This window comes from Poecile atricapillus, chromosome 1, assembly GCF_030490865.1.
Source record: "Poecile atricapillus isolate bPoeAtr1 chromosome 1, bPoeAtr1.hap1, whole genome shotgun sequence".
Lineage (NCBI taxonomy): Eukaryota > Metazoa > Chordata > Aves > Passeriformes > Paridae > Poecile > Poecile atricapillus.
Window position 1 is genome coordinate 86,821,135 of NC_081249.1, and position 22,583 is coordinate 86,843,717.

General features: G+C 41.1%; 1 long non-coding RNA gene across 1 annotated transcript; it reads right to left on the minus strand.

Moving 5' to 3' along the window:
* Positions 1–18,425: 18,425 nt before the first annotated feature.
* LOC131589631 (uncharacterized) lies at positions 18,426–22,381 on the minus strand. The gene is made up of 2 exons (XR_009279802.1): positions 18,876–22,381; positions 18,426–18,620 (listed from the first exon to the last, which is right to left on the minus strand). It is a non-coding gene; the product is annotated as an uncharacterized LOC131589631 (long non-coding RNA).
* Positions 22,382–22,583: the final 202 nt, after the last annotated feature.

A 22,583-nucleotide genomic window follows, 5' to 3' on the forward strand; every position in this document is an offset into this window, starting at 1 on the left:
ATTAAATATGTGGGACATTTTGTAAGTACTGATGGCAGCCTGTAAAGTAGATAGATAATTGTCCTGGTGATAATTGTCCAGTTTGACTTCCAGAAAAGCGCAGTCACCACATAAACTGCCTGCTGTGAGCAGTCTGCAAACTAGGCTTTTGTGAGCATTGTGAGCTTTAGTTAGCCTGAGCTGAAGTGTACAAGGGACTGTCCTAATAATACAGACAGTTCTGTGCCTGGAAATATTTCCCAGTGCTGTTTAATAGTGCCAATACAGCCTAAGCTTTCCGTACCTACATTCCAACATGATGTTATTCAAGCAGGCAGCTGAGATCTCTTCAGCTGGCAAAAAGAGCAGGATGCACAGAAATGTTCAGCTAACTCAGGAGCCCTGTTCTCAAGGCTCTCCATAGTCTGTTCCCAGATGGATTTGGGAAGACTGAAATGCATCATGAGGGCTGCACATTATGTACAGGATGTTACTGCTAGCTAGTATTGCCTTTGTCTCAAGTGGACATTTCACTGTTCAGTTGATTGAGATAACTGGCCAGAGCCTGATAAAGTCAACTCTGAGTTGGTCTAAATCACTGTTAGGCTCCTAAGCAAGGGAGACTAGACACTTTTTATTTTGATGAACACATTCTCCCCATTCTTGTCTCTTTGTGTCTTTCTCAAAGAAAGAGATCACATTACTGAGAATGACAGTCACAGAATCACAGAATGGGTCAGGTTGGAAGGGACCACAGCGGGTCATCTGGTCCAAACTCCCTGCTGAAGCTGATTCCTCCCAGAGCACATTGCACCAGATTTCATCTGGTCAGTTTTCATATATCTCCAGTGAGGGAGAATCCACAGCCTGTTTGGGCAATCTCCAGTGCTCAGTCACCCACACAGCAAAGTTCTTTCCTCATATTCAGGTGGAACTTCCAGAGCATCAGTTTGTGCCCATTCCTCTTTTCCTATTGCTTAGCATTACTGAAAAGAGTCTGCCAGGCAAACTTACAAATTTTTTGTCTAAAATCAGATTTTCCTGCAAAAGGTATGAGTCAGATCTATCACAAATCACAGCCAAAGAGGTCCAGATGCTGGCAGATTTCTGGCAGGAGCTGCACCCACTAGGGCCAGCGCTGGGGAGATCTCTCTGACCCTGTCCCACCATGCCCTCCTACCATGTTTGCCCAGGTGTGCTCTCTATTCCTTGTTTAGCTTTGGCAAACCTGGCTTTTGGTCACATGAACGTACATTTGAAGGATCTGCATCGAAGGCAGTGACTGACACAGGTGTCACAAACCCAGACAAAGTCTCTGCAACAGAGAAAGAAAAGCCGCCTTTCTAGTTCATTTTTTTTCTCCAAATGGACTCCAAGAAGGCCTTTGTGATAGAAGTGTTGAGCCAAGATTCCCATGGGGAGTAAGGGATCTACTCCTCTAGAAAACACACTTCAGCTGGAGCAAAGGACACAGTCCATGCTGGCAATGCAAAACCATATAGACACCTCTCCACAGTTAAAACCTGAATCAAAAACTGAAAAGGAGGAGGAGTAAAGGTCATACACACAATAAATGGATAACATTCTCCATGGTTCAGAATGAAGAAAATGACCTTGGAAATCACTCCTGTGTTTTAATATCTTTGAAGAAAATAAAAAGGCAGTGGTCTCAATGAACTGCATGAGAAGAGTACCAGAGAAGTATTGCTGTCTGCAGAGCACTTTGACAGGAGAGGAGGAAGTCTTCACTTTCTTTCAAGAATTGCATTTGTGGGAGAGCCTGTAGTGCAGAGTAATTCATCAAAGCAACTGAACCACTCTTCAACCTGCTCTAGATACTTATCACCAACATCATACAGGCCTTTTCTTCTGTTGCCTTCTTTCCTTTCCAATCTCAAACTCCATGATCCTAATCACTGACATTTCCAACTCACCTCTTAAACACACACAAGCTCATTTCCACAACAGCTGTGTAGCATTTTCAAAGACAATGAGATTTGCTATCCTTGTGTTCTGAAAATAAAGTAAACTTTTGCATTAAGGATATTTCATAGTTTGTGTAAGGTTCATAAAAATCTATCAGGCTTTAGTGTTTCTGCAACCTGACTAGCATCCATAACATAATGGAATCCCTTTAAAGAATCTCTCCACAATGGCAAAGTAGGCTGCTGCACCCTCTTTCTGCTGCCTTGACAGCAGATTTGTCCATTGCACCAAAATCAAGCAAGGAACTGAGAACACACCTGGACAAACATAGCAAAAGGAGCAGGAACTGACTGGGTCAGAAAGTTTGAAGGCAACATAGTTTAAACTGTTCTGTGCCTCTCTCAATGCTTGGCCCCTACAGGAAGATCATTCAATGAGCTTCAAATCTTACTAATTTTTTTTTATTTTATTTTTTGCCCAGCTTTTAGACTGTAGGCTTCAATTTCTTTAGTTGGAATTCAGTTTGGGGAAATTTCAAAATGATGCCCAAGGAATTTTGGAAACTGTCATAAGAATGTGCTCAAACCACAGGCAAGGCATGGATCTCTTCAAGAGTTGAATGTGAACCCTGCAACTTTGCATTCTTCTCACAAAAGGGAACAGTAACTAGCACACCAGCTAGCACTCAGACAATCCACACATGCAACTGAAAGAGTCTATTCCCTTCTGATCCTTCTTGGCCCAGTACCAAACCCCTGGCTCTTGCTTCACCTCTCTTACTCACCCCACCAAACAGGAAAGAAATCCCAGCAGAACTCCAGGCAGAATGACTTCTCTTAACCACAACATCCTGACTTGTTAATTCAAATCTGGTCATCAAGTAGATAAGCCCAGTATTTACAAATTGATCAACTGTCTCAGCCAAACCCACAACAATTTCCAGATCTTAACACAGTGGCTTAGGAATCATCTCTAGTCTTACAAAGAATCAAAACCCAAACTGGATCCTAGTGGTAAAGTTTGGAGTCCTACATAAAGCAAGTTCTACCTTGAAAAACTGTGGTGAAGATTTAACTACCTGTAATGTATTTGTGGGAACATTTGTTGGGTCTTAGGCTAGATTCTTAATTTTGACCAAGTAACTTACTTTCTTAGTTAACTGGCAACTTTGATTACAACCAAGGAACTTCTCAGTGGAAAAACCTAACAAAACCCATCTTCTATGGCAATAGTTCTAGCAAACTGACCTGAGACATTGCAGAGAAGAAACCAGACCCCAGGATAAAGGTCTACAGGACCAAAGAAAAAACAAAAAAGCATGCAATTTTACAGGCTCAGATTCAGACCTTAGAACCAGTTTTCCATGTTCACGTGCATTATTCACTACCCTGCTCGAGTGACACCCCACCTGGAGTGCTCCATCCAGTTCTGGGAACATTAGTTCAAGAATGGCATTCACCTCCTGGTGCAAGCCCAGAGGAGGCCACCAAGATGATCAGAGGGCTAGAGCTCCTCTCCTATGGAGACAGGCTGAGAGAGTTATGGTTGTTCAGCCTGGAGAAGAGAAGGCTCCAGAGAGACCTTAGAGCAGCCTCCCAGTTCCTAACTGGAGTTTGTAAGAAAAGTGGAGAGAGACTTTTTAGCAGGGCCTGGAGTGACAGCACAAGGAGCAAAATTTTAGACAGAAAGAGGGTAGATTTCATTTGGATATAAGGAATAAATTATTTACCACGAGGGTGGTGAGACACTGTTTTGTTTTAGAATACAGTCAAGTAATTAATTAATTAATTACAGTAAAAAAGTTAATAAAGCCCTACACATTTACTACCATGTCTTAAAGGCGGACTATTGAGTAAGTAAAAGTCAGTGGTGAATGTCCAGAAAACACTTTACAAAAGTGTTCAGCCAGTTTTTAACAAGAGAGGTCTGTCCATGCCTCCACAGAATATTTCCTTTTTTTCCTGTTTATTCACCTGGTTCAAAGTACTGACTAGCTTATTCAAACTGAAAAAGCCTTTGGGAACTGCAAAAACATGGAAATTGCTCTTGCCCTCTGTATCTGCAAATAGGAACTAATTGTGAGGAGCTAAGCTCTATGAATTCTGAAACACTGAGGAACACATTGACCAGAAAAAGAGAGGGGGAAAAAAATCAATCAGTTAATTATTTTTTGAGAGATAAATCTTGCCTTGTTTAAATTGAATCCATGTAAATGTCAAATATATTTAGGTAAGCTTACTTTCAGTGAATCCAAAACATCTAAGGTAGCTTTATTTAATGACAAATTTTAGGTGCTGAGGGATTTGTGCAGTAATTGAAGTCTAGATTCCATTACGCTGTACAGAAATGAATTGTGGAATGAAAAAAAATTATATTTATCTCATTATATTCTTGTCATGAAAAACTACAAAAAGTGAATACTCTAAAACATTAACCTAGCAGGGCTGATCAAACATGCACAGCCACAGCGCACGCTTTTGGGTAGCAAAACTAGGTTTAAAAGGCAACGCTGGCAATATTTGCTCAGTGTGTACTGGTTGCCAGCTCAAAAGAAGACGAAATTGATTAAATAAAAGCTTCTTATTTGTTCATTGAAATGTATTTAATCAAATAATTTATAGCATTTCAATTGGCATCAGCTGACCTCGGAAACACTGCAGTTGTGACTCCAGCTCCTTTCCCAGCACTGAGGCCTGCTGTCTATGTGAGGGGCTGGGAACAGAGTAAGAAGAGGAAAGCAGGATGGAGAGAGAGAGAACTTCAGAGCTAGGACAAAGACAGGAGGAAGTCAGAATCTAATTAGCCAGATCTAACACTATTCCCTCCTAGAGTCCTTCCCCAGCCCACCAAGACATGCTTTCCTCTGTTATGCCATCTAATTCAGAGATGTTCCTGCATTCCAAAGGATGCAGTGCCCTTCACTTCAGAAGCAACTTTCCATACCTCCAACATCCTCCTGGAGGTCAAGGAGTTTCTGAAGATCCACAACAAGCCTGTCATTCCCACTACCTGCAAAAGAAGTGTCGTGCATGTCCCGTTGAAAACTCCCCTCTCTGAAAGTCTTTCCCATTCCTTCATCCTCTATTAATGCCATGAAAAATACAATGAGATCAGACAGCAAGAAGCGAAGCAGCAGAGAAATGCACCTGGGAATATCTAAGAAATGACTGCAAAGGTCATAGCTAGTTACTATGCCTGGAAGACAAGGAGAGCCAACAGCATGAAGGGGTGGAGAGATGCTGTGGAGTAGGAAGACAGCTGACTGTATTCAACAACCACCTCCAGGGCAGTCTGAGCTAAGCACAGAGCACAAAAGCTGCAGTCAAGACCACTTTTGCCATTGCCTAGAGCATCTTGGCTTTGGGCACCACTGCCTCATGCACAAGTCCCCCTCCCCTCACAAGTTCCCTTTCTCGCAAAGAAGTGATCCACAGGGCCAGCATAACAATCCACCCAGACCTCCTATTCCAGCACAGACCAGCAGCCAAGGCATGCCTCTGGCTTTGAGGTGTCTCCTGGGGTGCTGCACCATGGCTGCAGGTGTAAATAGCCCCTCTGATAGTATGTCCCCAGCTCATACACATGATTCCTATGTGCAAACACCTCCTGAAAAGAAAACAGAGAAAAAGAAATACAGACACCCAGCTATGCAGACAGAGCATGACTTACTGAGAGTGAGATTGATCTTGGCCATCTTTAAGCATGTACATCTGAACTAATTCTTTAGGCTTTCTGTGACACTATGGCAGAGATTAGCTATTCCTTGCAGGGAAAAACCTGTGGCAAGTGGAACCAGGGGAGGAGGCTTTCACTATCCCTCTCCTCTATTTCTGCCTTACAAAGAACAGAAAAGAGAGGGTGAAACTGGAGAAAGAAAATTGTATCTACTCAAATAGTTCTATCAAAAGGTTCTCAGCACAAAACTGCTGATGGCTTTTCAAAGCCCCTACTACAGTCCTGCCCAAAAAGTTATACTAAATCACAAAAATGTCCAGCTTCTCCCTCCTTTAGTCCTTTTAGTTGCACCACCCATGGGGGAAAAAAAAAAATCTCATAACTGCTCTTTGTGGTTCCCATATCACATTACATCCAACTCCCTACACCCACTGGGAACCTACCCTATCCTCAGCCCCCTAAGTGAAGAATAATACATGAACACTTAAACCAAGCTGCCAGCCTCCTTCCCTTCCTCTTCCCATGGTATTCCCTATGCCTTTGCTCTGCTTTTGCCATCAAACCTTTCATCCAACATCCAGCCAAAGCTGTAAAGTACTTGAGGTAGGAAAAATTCCTGAATATTACCAGGTAGGTGCCCTCAGCAGCCCAAGCTCTGTCTAAAACTCACCAGCACAGTAGAACAGCTTCTGTTCTGTGACTGCTATTCCCAGTGAGCCTGAAGTGGCAGAAGATCACAGATACGGGGTTTGATAGCTCATCTGTGTGAGACTGAGCAGACAGCTCAAAGGTACTGATGGCCTCACCTAGAAAACTTGGTTACAAGACACACACAACACAATGTCCTGGGATCTCTCCCAGATACCTTGATTTTAGGGAAATCGGATTTGTCACCAGGAGTCAATTTGATCTGGCCTTACAGCTCCCGCTTTTCAAGTATGCCAGTTTGATCCTGGAGAAGCCAGGGCACAGTCTGAGTTTTTTTCACTGTTAGGCCCCCAAATTGGGCTGGTGAGAGAGACTGAAACCTTTCCAGATGCTAATCACTCCCACGAAGACAGCAAGAGGGGAAGAAAAGAGTAAACAGTTTAGCAGCTGGATGAAGAGCTCGTTTAGCCATAGGAAAGCAGTTACGGAATGAGGCTGTTCAAAGGGGAGGCTGGAAAAAGTTGAGAGAGAACAATGGAAACAATTCTTCACTGCTCAGAATGAGCCTTTTCTGAAGATTATCTACAGATTTAAATTTTGGAGGGTCTACTGCTTGCTGAGATTCAGATTGTAAAATTCTGTTTTATTGATGCATGCAGGTTATTTTCTATTCATATGCCTTCTAGTAGGTGTTACAGAAGCCTGGAAGCTCCAGGATTCCAACAAAAGTTGCTTATGTCCCTCTTTTTGCATGCTGAATGTACACATATGCCCAGACCTATGATTTCCTTTGTGGCTTTTCTTAAGTCTTGCATATTTGCACTGCACTGTAACCTTGAACTACCACTACCGCAATTTTCCAGTCAGAAATACTTAGAAATCAAGATGTTGTTGGAGTTAATAACAGGGAAGCTCCTCTTTCAACACACTTTGGCCAATGCTAATGAACCAAAGAACACAAGTTTCAGAAATAACGTATATTTCAATGTATTGACAAGCCCACAGCAGCATATTCTGCATTTTCCTGTCTTTGCATATAGGTAGAGTGATTTCTGGGAAGTATCCCAAGAACCATGGGAAGAGTTCAATAAAGTTCTTAACCCCATTGCAAGGCTGACAGACACAGTCCCCACCAGCTGTTGGATGCTGGGGTTAAAAAAAAAAAAAAAAAAGCTTGCAAATAGCTACATGAGACTTTCTCTTCACTTTTTAACTCCACCTACCTGATTCTCTCAGCTAAACAAAACTGGATACTCTGAAAATGGTTCTACTCTTCTCACTGGCACCCTAATTCCATACTGTGTTTCCACGTGTTTCCAGGCATTTTGTAAAATACCAAGAATGTCTGTCCAGTCTAAATCATCTCTTTTGTTTCAACTTATGTACAGGGACATGGCATTCAGGCCCTTAAGACATTAGAGTTTCCATGAAGCCACATTTCACTATAATTAATTTATAATATTAATACTTATTATTATTAATAATAATAATAACTTATATTTCACCTATTTTTACATGCAAGCAGCTCTGGCAGAGCTGCTCGGGGATTTCCCATTTAAAGTGAGGCAGGACAGTGAAAAACACAGATAAAAGTCAGAAAGGCCAGAGAGAGGAAGGCAAAGATTTTAGCTATTTGTATATTTGTATTTTGTTTGCCTTGACATGATTTTACCTTCATAAAAAGCACATGAATTTCAAGACAGGGAAGCAGAATCACAATTTAGAAACTATATGAAAGTTGTAAAGATCAAGGCAGCAGAAAAATGTTTAGAGTAAAGCTGTACAGGCAGAATAGGTAAAGCTGAAGGATGATGGCAAATTCAGGTTCAATGTCAAGAAATCTATTTAGCAACAGGGCTTCTCAGCAATACTGGTAAGAGCAATAAAAGCCATTAAGAAAACTGCCCCCTTGTTATTTGAGAAGGAGACCCTATCCTGGCGTTTTTTTGAAAACATTTGAGTCAAAGTGTGATCCACTCAAATCCATGTGTTTTATGGCAGGTCCCCAAGACCACATGCCAGGAGCAATAGTTGGGATGTTTTGCTTACAGAGTACCCTATACACTCTGTTCTTTCCACATCTTTTTCCCTGATCTGCCTTTTCTCATTATCTAAGGTTTTATCCTTTGCCTTCTCTGCCTCCAGATCTCCTTAGGAGACAAACCGGCAGGCAACACGTGGAATAAAGTTTCTGACAAACTGGGATTCCAAGAAACCTCCACTTGAGCACTTAACCTCATATTTTAAGGCATGATTCCCACAATGACTGCAAATAAACTCTGGGAATTTGATATCAGTTTCCCAGGGCTTTTCCAGCACATGCAGGGAACTGTGACCATCTTGTCTTAGATGTCCAGTCCCCAGCACCTCCAGGTGGTCTTTGCTCTGAAACTCTGTTCACAGCCACTGTAATGGCCATAGGACAGACTGGAAAGTGCTTAAATTATTGGTTATTTGCATTTAACACCTTGTCTCCACAAAGTAAGACACCCTAAAGGGAGAGGAAAAAAAGGACACCAAGCCCTTCCAAGAGAGCATTCATATCCACTTACCTGCCATCAGTCATAGGTACAAGATGGAGTTTCATTGCTGTCATGCTACTTGTACTGGCATCACTGTCTTCCCCTGTGATGTCTAAAAGCTGCATATTCAGGTAATTCAGGACAGGTAATTTCTTGAGTAGTTTTCCTTAATTCAGAGAACCTAAGTTCATTGCTTTTCATTCAAGACTTTGCCTGGAACTAACTATTGATAATTTTACAGTTTAATTTCAGTTGGGACTTAGAAACTACAAAGGCATGCTCAGAAATTGCAGACACAACAGACTTGGAAGACAGACAACTCTGAAGGCAAAGCACTTCTCTGCCTCAAAGCAAAATGAGATCAGCTGCAGACAAATAATGAGATGTTGAATCAATTAACAAGAACAAAAGATGTTTCTGAAGTCAGACAACAACATCAGATAATAAAAATCAAGGGAGCATTTTCCTATAGAAATCTTTACTGGGCTTTTAGAATCCTCTTAATCCTCATCTATGGCCTAAGCAAAATACCTGGCACTTGGGATTTCTGCCCAGAGCTGGCTCCACTCAAATTCTGAAATGTGGATAACCAGGAACTGTTTGCTCCCTAGGAAACATCTGCTTTCCTGAGTAAAGGAATGTCACTAATATAGTTGTGCCTTGCAGGCAAACATGCCCGCTTTACACAAGAGCTGAGCAGTTTCTGTTTCAGAGGGGATTACCTGAGGAGATTCCATGATTGTGGCTGCAACTTTTACTTCTGAGCAAACTTGAGGTTCATTCCACATGTGCAATAGCCATAGGGTGTGTTTACACATGTAGACCATACAAAACCTGTTTCTTACACAGGTCACAAATTACTTGAGAATCAAGGTTAGCTCTAAGCAAAACTGTAGCCCTCATTATGTGTCCTTCTCTCCACTGTAGCCAGCTGGTTTCAGCTGCAGTTACTGGTCCTGGTTCACATTCTCCAGGGCTGCATTTTCCTTGCACCAAATACTTTGGAAACTTCTGCCACAAAGTGCATGCTTTCCCAAGTATGAAGATAGGGAACTGTAACGTTGAATTTCATCGTCAAAATTTCCTGGTGGTCCTTTGTTGTACCTGGTTCACGTTGGAACTGCAGCTTGGAAACAAGCACAGGCTCATTCAGACGTGCTGGAATTTAAGAGGTTGCTGAAGCCCCTCTGCTAGTGCTGACTAACCCACCACATGTACCATCCCCACACAGCAACTTGGCAAATTCCTTTTTAGCACTCCAAAAGTGAGGACAGATGTAGCTTCAACAGGAAGAAGCAAATGCCTGTGTTGAGACAAGGTGTTGGCCTTGTCTGCTCAAAACCTTCACTTCCTTCTCTGCATTATCATTCAGTGAGTGAAAGGTAAATGATGCTCAGCTGCAGAAGTGTCAAAAGCAGCACCCAAAGGCTCACAAAAGGGGTGGATGACTGCAGGACAGCCTGCAAGCAGTGACTGTGAACTGCCAGACTTGGCTACAGAACTCTCTAGGCATCAGAACCAGCAGGACTGAGACTACGGGGAAAGCAGGGAAATAAATTACTGCGAAGTTTATATATACAGCCAGAAGCCAAGAAAGAGAAAACCATTCAAAGGTGAGGGACAAGGAGCTCTCAGCCTAGAAACCAGTGGGAACAGGGAAATAATTGTGCTTAACCACTTCATGTTCAGCTACAACTTCTCAAGCACCAGCAGATACACAGGAGCTGCACACACAGCAGCTTAGAAATATTTCTGCATCAAGGATAATGTGTACCAAACATACTTTTATGTCTCACTCCCAAGCAGTAAGGAGTAGAATAACCCCTTCTGTCTTTACTTAATTTCTTATTTTTATAGAATATTAAAGTCACAGGCAAAGTACAAGATGTCTCATGGGATTTTTACTTGCTGAAAACCAGTAATAGATCAGTAAGTCTTGGAATTCAAAAACAAACCTTTTTTTTTTGTGGATCCCACTTACGGTAATGAGCTAGAGCCTGGTCTTGGCAGTGCAGTGAGCTGGGAGTTCACCTGAGTGCTATCCTCCCTACAACTAGTAGGTAATGCTTGCAGCAGCTCTGCAAACTGCTCAGGGGACCATGCAGTGGAAGATTTTGCTTCTTTATAGCATAATCTATTCCAACTGGAGGTTGTATGCTGGCCTTTGATCCAAATTTTCTGTGCTGTCAAAAGAAGGTATAATCAAAGAACCAGCTAAAGGGATCTCATTTTGTTTGAGTCTTTGGCCTTAGAATGCAAATTCACAATGGTGTGACAGTTTTGCTTCATTTCAGAATCGTTAGGCTCATTGGAAAAAAAACTCAACTACACAAAACAAACGTAAAAGCAAAGGCATTCCTATGTCTTGATCATCATAAAAGTCTGGCACCAATTTTTAGATAAATGTGGGATTATGTTTCATGGTTCTGAATAGAATACTTTGGAAATTTTGTTTTTGACATACAGTTTGTCTTTGCAAACTGAAGTAATAGCCACTAAAAAGTCATCTTTGTTATAAACAATAGACTGAAGGAGAAAATAGCAGTTCAAACAACGGTTTTGTGAAAGGTTGAAAGACCTGAAGTGCTACAGGGATGAAATCTTCCTGGCTTGGTCTGAGACACTGGATTTTTATTGCTCTGATAAGTAGCACGCAGATATTGCTATTGAATGCAACTCTCTCCTACTGTAAAGTAAGTTCTAACAATGACAAACACTCTGGAGCAACTGAATGTGGAGATTGTCTAAAGCACTTTTTTTTCAGCTTGGAAAAATATTTCCACTTAACAGTTCTGGCACAGAAGAGCTTTGCTGTAGCATTGTCTAGGTATCTATTAAACAACCTTGTTTTCATAGATGTCCCTCAGAAATACTCCACAGTATGAGCAGAGAAATATCAATCTTGATGGAACAGTAATTCTAAATTCTGCAGCACACTATCATTTTGAGTAGCAGTAATGACATCTGGTGATTGTGTGGACAGAGAACATAAAACCCAGAGCTCTCAGGGTTAAACTGAACTTGATACCCTTGAGCACTGTCTTCTCTACTCTTTCCCTGAACCCCACTTATGCTGAGAGGTGCTGTGTAACAGCTAAGGAAATCTCTGAAGTACCTGCTATTGATATTGAGCTATTCTGTTAAGAACAAAAGGAAGACAATCTTTGTCTTTGGTCAGAAGGAAGCCCACTTGGAGGAGCTAAGTGTCTACCTCCCGGGTACTATAGGTGCTTTAGCATCAAAATGCACCTGCAGAGATCATTTGTGGAATACACAGGCTGTCTTGCTTAGATGATCTGCCAACAGCTTTCCCTCCCTGCAGAAATGCATAGCCAGTGAATTTACTGGATCTATGACATTCAGATCTCAAAACACGTTAGCTCTCTAACTTAAATAGTTTCATTCCCTGCGCTTGCTTAATGTTGTCTGATAGTCCAGGCTCTTACAAACAGGGGTGTTTTTTTGTGGGTGGTTTTTTTTTTTTTTCAGAGAGCCAACTGTATTCTGGGCTGCACCAAAAGCAGTGTGGGCAGCAGGTTGAGGGAGTAGATTCTCCCCTTCTACTCTACTCTTATGAAACCCCACCTGGAGTGCTGCATCCATCTCTGGTACCCCCAGCACAAGAACCTGTTGTTCAGAGTCCAGAGAAGGCCACAAAGCTGATCAGGGGACTTGAGAGCCTCTGCTGTGAAGACAGGCCTGGAGAGTTTGGATTGTTCAGCCTGGAGAAGGCTCCAGAGAGACCTTAGAGCCCTCTCCAGCACCTAGTGGTGCTACAAGAGAGCTGGAAAGGGACTTTACACAAGTGATAGCATGCACTGATCTCATGAGGGGGAATGGCTTTAAACTGAAAGAGACTAGGTTTAGATCAGATATTAGGAAGAAATTATTTACTGTGAGGGTGGTAGGACACTGGAACAGGACAAGGGTCAAAGTTTTAAACTGAAAGAGGGTAGATTTAGATTGGATATAAGGAATAAAATCTTCATATGGGAAAAGTTTAAATGTTTCTTGGGATTATGAGAAAGCAGTAGCTTCAGAAGGTTGGTTTTGAGGAAAAAAACATCAGCAGTATTAACTCCAAACCAGCAGAGGGAAACACAGCCTCAAGAAAACTAACTCGCCCTCTTGGGAGATGTTTTCCACCCATCACATCCACTGAAATGGACTGATTTAGCCAGGGATAATTTAGACCATTGTGATGGAGTAGGATATGCCATCTTTTTTCCTATATTTAGTATGTACACCAACAAAAATAAGCAAAAGAGATCTCTGCTTTAAGATATATCTGTTAATATGTGATTCAGACGTCTTAGGCTTGATTTTTTCCATGTTTGTGTTCCCTACTCTGCGTTAAATTAATGGGCCCAAAGTGCACTTGGCAAAATAAGATCCAAATCCAACAAAGTTAGAAATTATTTACGGATGTTGGAATTCACCTCTTTCACCTTGGAAGATGTCATTCAAGCACCAGTCATTGGTAGGGACCTGTGACAAAACCACATCTGGAAACAGACACGACTGGCAGCTCTTCTGACCCATCAGTGAGAAAAACAAACGCTGCTGGCCCACACCCTCTCCATGCAAAAGACAAGCACAGGGTTAGGAGAGGTTTTATCAGAAGTTCAGTGACAGGGGAGCCTTGCTGCTCTGAGGACGTGTATCTGGGAGGGTCTCCAAAACCAATGGGGAAGACAGGAATGGTAGAAAAAGCTTCCAAGAAGAGGATTGCACATGAACGTGAGTTTCGCCTCTCTGAGAGCGCTTCACTATTCTGGGCTCACAACAGCTGCTTCCAAATCCCTCTGAACCAGCTTGCTTCTCACTCACTGTTCCAGCTCCTAAGGGTTACATCTGTTAAAGGACACTTCTAAAAACATGTAATTAAAAGATGCTGAACTCCTCCGGGCAACCAAACCAACACATTATGATAACTCTACACCAACAAAACAATGTGCCACAGTGTGCTCTGCTCCAAGGGATACTACATGCAGTGACATTAAACACCAATCATGTGGGCTAAAGGAAAGAGACGGAAATTTAATCAAAAGTTGATGGCTATGACCAGTAATTTTGCAACACTTGGATGCCTTAAAAACATGTTTGAAAATGGGTCTGCACAGTGTCCTCAATGCTAAATTCCTTGCTGCATCCTTGATTTTGTTGCTGGCATCTCCAGCTGCATGTTGCAAGTGCTCCCCTTGTGACAAAGAAAACTGCACCTAAGCCTGAGCAGGTGGGTCCCTGCTGCCCTTCCTGTCAGTGCACAGTTGCTCAAGAACAAACATTTCTACCTGCAAATGTGGTGTGACTCTGGCGGCAATTCCCTATAGGAAGGTGAAAAACAGGATGCATGCACAGAATAGTGGCCAGCCAACAGACAAAATCTTGGTCATTTTTCATCTTTCCATCCAATGGACTCTACGGTATAATGGGGAGCTGTCACTGCTCCACAGATGAGTTACAACTTGTAGATACTGACATGCTCTTTTCCTGTGTTCTGTCACCTTTGTCATCTGCTTTGGCTATTTACCTTCCAGAGCAGGCTCATCTTTGGTACAGTCTATAGTAACACATGCTCAATGCCAGCTTCATCTCAATGAGCAACTAAACTTCCAAGGAAACACAGCTGACTCAGGCGGTGTAAAAACCAGCAGGGGCTCCACACCAGTGATGCAAAACTGCCTTGCACAAAGGGACATTAACCACAGCCCACAAAACTGAGCAGAAAAATGCAATTCTGTGCCCCAACCCCATCCTTTCAGGCAAGGTAACAGATACACAGCTATCTGTTAAACAATGGCCAGTCTCAAGACCTTAAATTGGTTGCAGGAGAGAAATCTGCAACAGTTAAAAACTGTCAACCTTGGAAATTAAAGCAAAAAAAGCCTCCTAACAAATCACAATAAAAAAGGGTATCTCAGTAGAGTAATGGGAAGAACAGGAACCCCTCTTATCCTTTCTCTTCTACACCAGTCACCTGCATCTAACCAAGGCTGTACTCCTTTAACATCTCCCACTCAAAGTGACTCCACATGACAACTGACGGTATCAGAACCAGAAGTGTTATAGCAGAAAGTTACACACAACCCCCCTAACTAAATCTGGAAATTTAGATACTGAAAACACTTTCTTTCCTTCCCTCTACTGGGCCTCCTCTCCTGTTTCAGGGATTGCTTGTTCCAGAGTGAAGTCTCATAACTGGGCTGCAATTCTTCATTTCCATTCACTGCTCACAAATTCAGCTGTTTTCAAAATACATGAGCTGTTACTGCAACTGGGCTAAGACAAGAGATCCCCAATCCAAGCCACAAAAGTATTCAGGCTGCAGAGAGCACTTTGAATGATTTTGAGAGTACTTCTTCCCTCAGTCTTACCTTGCATATAGGCCCACAGAAAGCTGTGCAAAGGGGTGTTACAAGGAAGATTAGGAAGATCTTCCCTGTAACACAGCACTGTCCACAAGTCTGGAAAGAAGGGACTAGAAAACTGTGGAGGTTGTTTTTTATTTTTCCAAAAGCCCAATTTCTTCACCCTGCTTCAATCCCCACAGAAATGTGACTTCTGGTCCATTAGTGACAATACAACTGTAAGGGACACTGTCGCTTCCTTGCCTGCTTCCTATTTCATACCGTTAGAGACAATTGTTGTTACTGCTAAGCTGCTGAACATGGATGGTTATCAGGAATGCTAGAGAGCAGTATCCCAATCTTTTCCCTTGGAAGAACATCACTATACCCTTATATTTTTCTCCTGAATCTCGAGGGCTGTAGGAAGAAGTAGCGAGTTCTTCCCTAGAGACAGCTCTGGCAGCTGCTATATATGCTCTCTAGAAAGGAAAAGATGAGCAGAACCAGAAGACTTTTGCCTTCATTAGAAATCTTCACAAGTGTTGTTATAAAAAATACAAATAATTCATTTTATTAAAACACTGAGAAAAATATGGAGGTGTACCCCTCTCTGACAGAAACTTCCTAACATGTTTAACATGAGTTTGGACAACTTACTCAACTCCCTTCCACCAACTGGGATAGTAGATCCAAAGTAGATCAGAGAAAACATTCAGGAGCCCAAGGAGCTTGCCCAAATCTCAACACCAGGCACATGCAAGGCACAGAAAAGCCCAGCAGCAGTGACCTGGTGATCACTGATCTCCCTGACTGGCCCATGTCTAGGTTGAAGTGCCCAAGCCAGGAAGTAGTGTAGGGGTGATCTTGTAAGCCTGTGCTTATCAGACTGGCTTGTGCACCACCAGCTAAATTAACGAGGGCAGTGCAGGGGAAAGAAGCACACAGTGGCAGCTTTTATCCCAAGAATTCCACCCTGCTTGTTGCACTGCATGTTCTCCCTTCTCAACATTACCACTGCAGCAGAGCAGCCTCCAAAGCACTGCGTCTGGAAAAATACTGAAGTGATGACAACATGGGATGAGAGAGTCACAGAGATGATGATGCAATGTCTGATTCCAAACCTAGATTTTGCAGAGCACCTAGACATAAATGCACACTGGTAAACCAAGTTGTCTAGACGGGGAAAGAGTGGATTGGAGAAGCAACCAAGGTGATAAGGAAAATGACCCAGAAAAATAAAGAAGACAGTGGTCAAGACATAGCTGTCTGTTTACATCATGCACAACTGGGAATGTAGGCCAGACAAGTTACAGAGATTTTCCATATCTAATGGTAAACAAAATTACAACCTCTCTCCAAGTCTGGCCTCAATACAAATATACCCCACCCCAAGATCTCATCACACTAAGCAAAGCAGAGTTTTCCAAGTACTCCATTTCTGTAGCTGGCACAACAGCGCAATTCCAATTAATAGCAAATGCAGTCATGCAAAAGGAACTGTTTATAACTTGATCATCACAGTACAGGTCAGTATTATCACTACAGAGCTATAATTACTGTGTTTTCACTATACTGTACAAGTCATATCAAAATATCGTATCATGAAAATCCAATTACTACTTAATTGTTGATACCCAGTATTTAAATTCAAAGTAAGATAGGAAAAACAAAGGAAAGCAAAACTTTACATAACACCAACAGATTCTTGACCCCAGCTCTTGAATTTGAGCTTTTAAGTGAGGTATATGAAGAGACAGATTGCAGGACCAATCCCTCTCAACAAAGACAGACAAACAGATGCAAAAGCCAGGAACTATCTCCTCAGTATTGCAGTTTGCTCTCACTCACTCTTAAGACATTGCACAGTGATAAACTTCTTCTAATTTCTATTTTACTTCTAACACCTTTAGGGCTGTAAAATACCAAAAGGAAATGTGTAGTAACAGAGCATTTCTCACTCTGAAAAAAGGAAAGCACACTTTTAGAGTAATACAAAGAATGGCTATCTGTGATAGACACTGAATAAGAAATATTCTTAGGCTACTGTATGTGTGTGTGCTTGGGACAAGGATAAGAATATATGGGAGCAGTTAAGAGCAGAAAAAAGCCCAGGGGAAAAAAGAAAGAAAAAAAAAAGACTCTCAAGGCAGGAGGAGAAAACTTGAGGCAGCAGAACAGAGAACACTGCTGAACACCCACAAAAAAATAAGAGAACTGAAATACAGACAGGGCCTGGAAGCAACTTAGATATATGAAACTAAGAAGGAATTTAGAAAGTTCTCAGCTGTTCTACTTTTTAAACATGAAACATTAAGGCAGGAAAGCACTTAAGGAAGCATCAGCATATGCATCAGCACATGAACAGGCACTGAACAACAAGAGATGAAATGGCCACTATGTGGGAGCAGCCATTCCACGTGCTCAGAGAGATGCCAGAGGAACAGTGTGACAGATTTGCAAAAAAGCCAACCATAAACTGCAGCTACTGGAGCAAAGGCGTAGCTGCAAACAGGCTACCAGCCACATTCCTAGGTTACATTCACATGTAAATTACTAGAACAAGCACACAGAAAACAGGAATTAAAATTGGCATGAAATGAATATCCATGAAACGAATGGGAAGAATGTTAAGGATAAGAGGTGTTAACTGGTAAGGTACCAACTCAGCATCTTGCTTCCCGCTTTTTTGCTTCACTTTTGTAAATTTTGTACAAATTTCAAATATGCACATTATGAAAATGCCATCAGTATGCACCTAATTCTTTACAGTGCTTCATTAACAACAAACCAAGAGAGCCATGTGCAAGATCTATAACCCATGAGTTTAAAGATTAGCTGTCTTCAGAAACTATAGATAGTAAGAATGTATATGCCCATGTCTGTAACAAGCCCTGCCACTACAGCTTCAAAATCTAAAGGCACATATATTATCTCTGGTAGGTTAACCAAGTTGCTTCTCTTTTTCTCTAGCAGTCACCAAAGTGACCATGAAGTATAGCTTGATCAGTGTGGTGACTTCACTTTTACAATTCAGGAGAGACTTGTATCCTCAGTGACTTAGTTGAATTTGGAACATGACTTATAAAACCTAAGGCTAAAGTTTCTAAGGCATTTGGGAAAATTATTCATGTAAATATAAAGCATTTAGAACTCTTAGGAATGAAATTCCTGGAGTTAAAGAAAAGGTTAATAAAGTGAGGTTAGGTTTTACTCTTCTGGCTTATCTGCAGCTTTGATACAATATCAACAAATTTCTGAAGTTAAGCCCTTCAAGAAAGGGGAGATGGTGCAAAAAGTACCAAAAAGAATCTCACACTCTCATGAATTACAATTCAACTCTTTTATTCAATTCTCCAAGTGAGGACAGGGATCATGACCGTTAATGCCATGTGTGGACATCACTCCATTGCACATCCCTGCTGATCCATCCTTTCTTCCCTTCATTGTGAAGGAGGCATTATCAAAACGCTAAGTGTTCCCATGAGATGCAAGGGAAGACCTCCTGTCGCTGAAGAAAAACCTAAAGAAATAAATCATTGAAGAAGTTAGTCTTTGGTCCAAAATATGAACATCAGAAATGCAAGCAGACATCACAAAAAAAAAAATCTCTGTATCCAGCACCTATGTGGCCTCCCTGGTAGCTGCATCACAGACACACAAAGGACTAAGCCATGGGTACCAAACTCCTCTTCTGACCTTGGAAAAGGCCTTTCCAGGTCAAGGAGTGAGATGCAGTGAAGATTGTGTTCTGAAGATAAAATCTAGTTCCTGTTACCTTTCCAGTGGGTAGAGTTCAATCTCTGCACCTGGTGATCCAGCATCTTTCACAAGCATTAGATTCCTGTGGAAATATTTCATGTGGAGGAAAAATTGTGTAAAAGTTTAGCAAAGTCAAACTGCAGACTTTTCCTGCCCAGTTCTCCCACTGAGAAAGCTTCAGCATTTGCCATCCAGTAAACAACCATTTCTACCTAGGCACGGACAAGCACTCCTACATAACATTACAACTGCACTACCCCTCCCATACAATGTAAAGCTCGGTGGGCAGGGTAACCGTAGCATTTGTGTCGTTTCTGTCGCCTTGTGTTTGTTAGATGCATGGAGAAATATATACACAAGCACACCAAGTTTCCTCCTAAAACTCAAAAAATGCAAGTTTCAGGCTTAGTGCACAATACCACTGAACAGAAAGAACACAAAGAATAAAGACCAGGCAGTGCTTAGCACAGTAGAAGCCAGGAGAGGAAACTCAGTTTCTTTCTCCCCAAAATGTAACTATTTTGCAACAAAGATAAACTAAGCATCAAGGAAGCTCAGCAGTGTCACTGTTTCCAGGAAATCTGTATAGAAGAAATGCATGACTGGACAAAGAGTTAACAAGGACTGCGTTACTGGCTTATGTAATATGGATCTTCCCTCCCTCTCTAAAAACAAATGCTAATGTGTACAAGAGGGATTGCCCTAATAAATTCTGGAAATTAGCACATAGCCTGGAAATGTACAAATGTGATAAATTAATTAATTTTTTATTTAGTTTTATATATTATAACAGTGAATGAGGTTCACGTTGGACATGAGGAGGAATTTGTTCACAGAAGGGTTGTCAAGCATTGGAACCACTGAAGCAGTGGAGTAACCATTCCTGGAAGTGTTTGAAAAGACTGGATGTGGCACTTAGTGCCATGGTCTACCTGACAAGATGGTGTTTGTTCAAAGGCTGGGACTTGATGGTCTCAGTTGTCTGTTCCAACCTAACTGATACTGTGATTCTGTGAAATTAGTTTCTTGCTATTAGAACACATTATTGAAAAAAATTCCAATGACCTCTAATGTAACATTTCTTTTTCATTCTTGTATTAAAAACCTCAATTATATTGTAATTTTTCTAACACAAAAATGCTTTTTCTTAGATGTTCTGTTTCCTATAGAAATGGATAACAGTATTATAGATTTAGCTGCCCAAACACACTTCCCTCCTTCCAAATAAGCAAAAAATATCTATTACCCTAAGACAGAACACTGTACATAGCTACATACAGCAACCTGCCTCCAAATAAAAAAGCAGACATGAAGAAATTCACATAAATCTTTTATAAGCCACTCATGCACAGACTTTTCAGAGCTTAATACACTGACATATTACTATGCAGACTCTGTATATTCTAGTAACACTTGTACTGTTTCTAAAGGGAACAAAGGATGCAGAAATACCTTGAAAATGCCTTGCATGGGTGCAATGTGAATGTTAACTTTTTTATCAGCCAAATTCATCACCTACTATTCAGTCTGCATGAGGAACCTATCCATTCCCTCCTTTCGCAAATATCACTCCTTGCCTGCCTATGAAAGTCAATAACAAAAATGGAAAATAATCTGTCTTCTTCAAATCTCTACCACATCAAAGCTGCAGAAAACAGGATGCTTTGGTATGTCACATCTAAAAGAAAACAAACAAAACCAAAACTCTTTTGTACTGACAGCTACATGGAGAACCACAGAGTATCTGAAAGTGTTCTAAATGCCTTCCTGTTTACAACCAAAAAACAAAACAAAAAATTATTTCCTGACCAGTTGACTAAGTCATCTTGCTTTCTGCTCATTAAAAAAAGCTCACATACATTTATGTGCCTCTATCTCCTACTATGCTGAGAAGCAGCAGTTACAGGCGTATTGGGTCAAACAAGTCCCTGTCCAGGGCCAGAGAAACACCCTTCGTCCCAAATGTTACTGTCATGTAAACTCACTGTAGTAATGTCTTTAACCCACATGACCACCCATTCAAGTAGGCAGGTGCTACAATTAGTTTGTGCATCAATGGAACTTTCAGCTCATCTCCCCAAGATCCAGTTCCCAAAGACCAGTATGCCTAGCATATGTTATGTACAGAAAGTCTGGTGAGATTCGTCCTTACAGCAACAGCTGGAAATGCTCAAGATGAGCAAAAGCTGATTTCAGGCCTCACTTCTATCTCTGGTGACAGACTGACATAGGCTTCAGACTCATTGCCTCTACTACAAGGAACTATTTCTCTTCATCACATATCCAGCCTGACTAGATTTAAAACCCTTTCTCTACAAGCTTCATCTCACATACAGACTTTGCTCATTATTATATTTTACTAGATTCTAATCAATTCTCTATCCAAAATATTTTCCACTTTGCACATGCAATCTGGTTTCACTCTGTAAAAACTCAGTTCTGGGATTTCCAGCCTATGCTCCACAGAATACTTTCAAAGGCTAAATGATAATTAAGAAAATAATGAGATAAGAACACCAGTTGACCACAGTCCTAAGTGGTACCTGATGTGTACTGGAGACTATTTAGTTGCCTGGATATCAAAATTCAGATCCAGCTTAGTTCTTGTATGTAAGTCTTGTTCCTGATTTTAGTGTGACTACCCTAGGCAGCAAGAGAAAACAGAATTTGGAATTTATCAACTAACACTTAGCTGTAAATGAAGTAGAAACATTTATAAAAATACAAAAGCTACTGCTGTATTCTGCTTATTAGTAAATATTCTGATACAATTCCTTTTTCCCAATCCACTTAGACATGTTTCTCTATATTTTCAGCTGATACAGATTCAAACTTCTCCTATGTCAAGCAGTTTGTCAGTGCTTCCAGTGTTGTTCTCTCCTCTTATTTTCTGTTCAGAAGGTGCAGTCATCCTACTAGAGAGTCAGCATTTTAATCTCTAGTAGGAGAATTACTTAGCGTGGAGGTTTTGTTACAGTGGAACATCCTGGTGACATCTGCAACAGTAAGTATTTATGGTGTCTACAACAGTGGTCTCCAAAGAGGAGCCCACGCTCCCCAGGGAGCTTTGCAAGACAATCTGTAAGGCTGCAGGGTGAAAATGGTTTTTTCACCATTAATAACTACAGTCAAGTAAATGTTTCAAAAATAGTCTTCATTTAATCTTTATCTCATCCTTTTTTAACTTCTTGGTTTTATGTAAGTTTTACAATGTATTTAGTAATACACATATATAACTTGTAAAAACAATTTATTGGGTGCATTCTCAAAAATGTTTTTTATGATAGGAATGTACAATCAAAGAAGTTTTAGAGCCATTCAGAACTGAAGAGGTGGCTGAACCTACCAACTCTTAGCCACTAATTCAGAAACATTATATAATTTGTATTTCCCACTTCCAAAAAGAATTTTAACTGTTGGTGATCCGAACCTTTTTTTGCTACCTTGAGATTTAGGAAATCTCCATAAAAAACACTGTTCTTTATGATCAAGGCATTTCTAAGGCATATATGTGTGTGTGTGTCTATGTGTATGTGTGTGTGTGTGTGTGTGTGTGTGTGTGTGTGTGTGTGTGTGTGTATAAATAAATATATATATGCTGCTCTTAAGTAGCAAAAAAGAAGCAGTTGGGCTCTCAGCCTATGAGGCTGATCACTGGCTGACAGCAGGGATGTTTTTCACCTTCATAAAAAAAATTCCATAGGATTGCTAAATCTTCCTCATG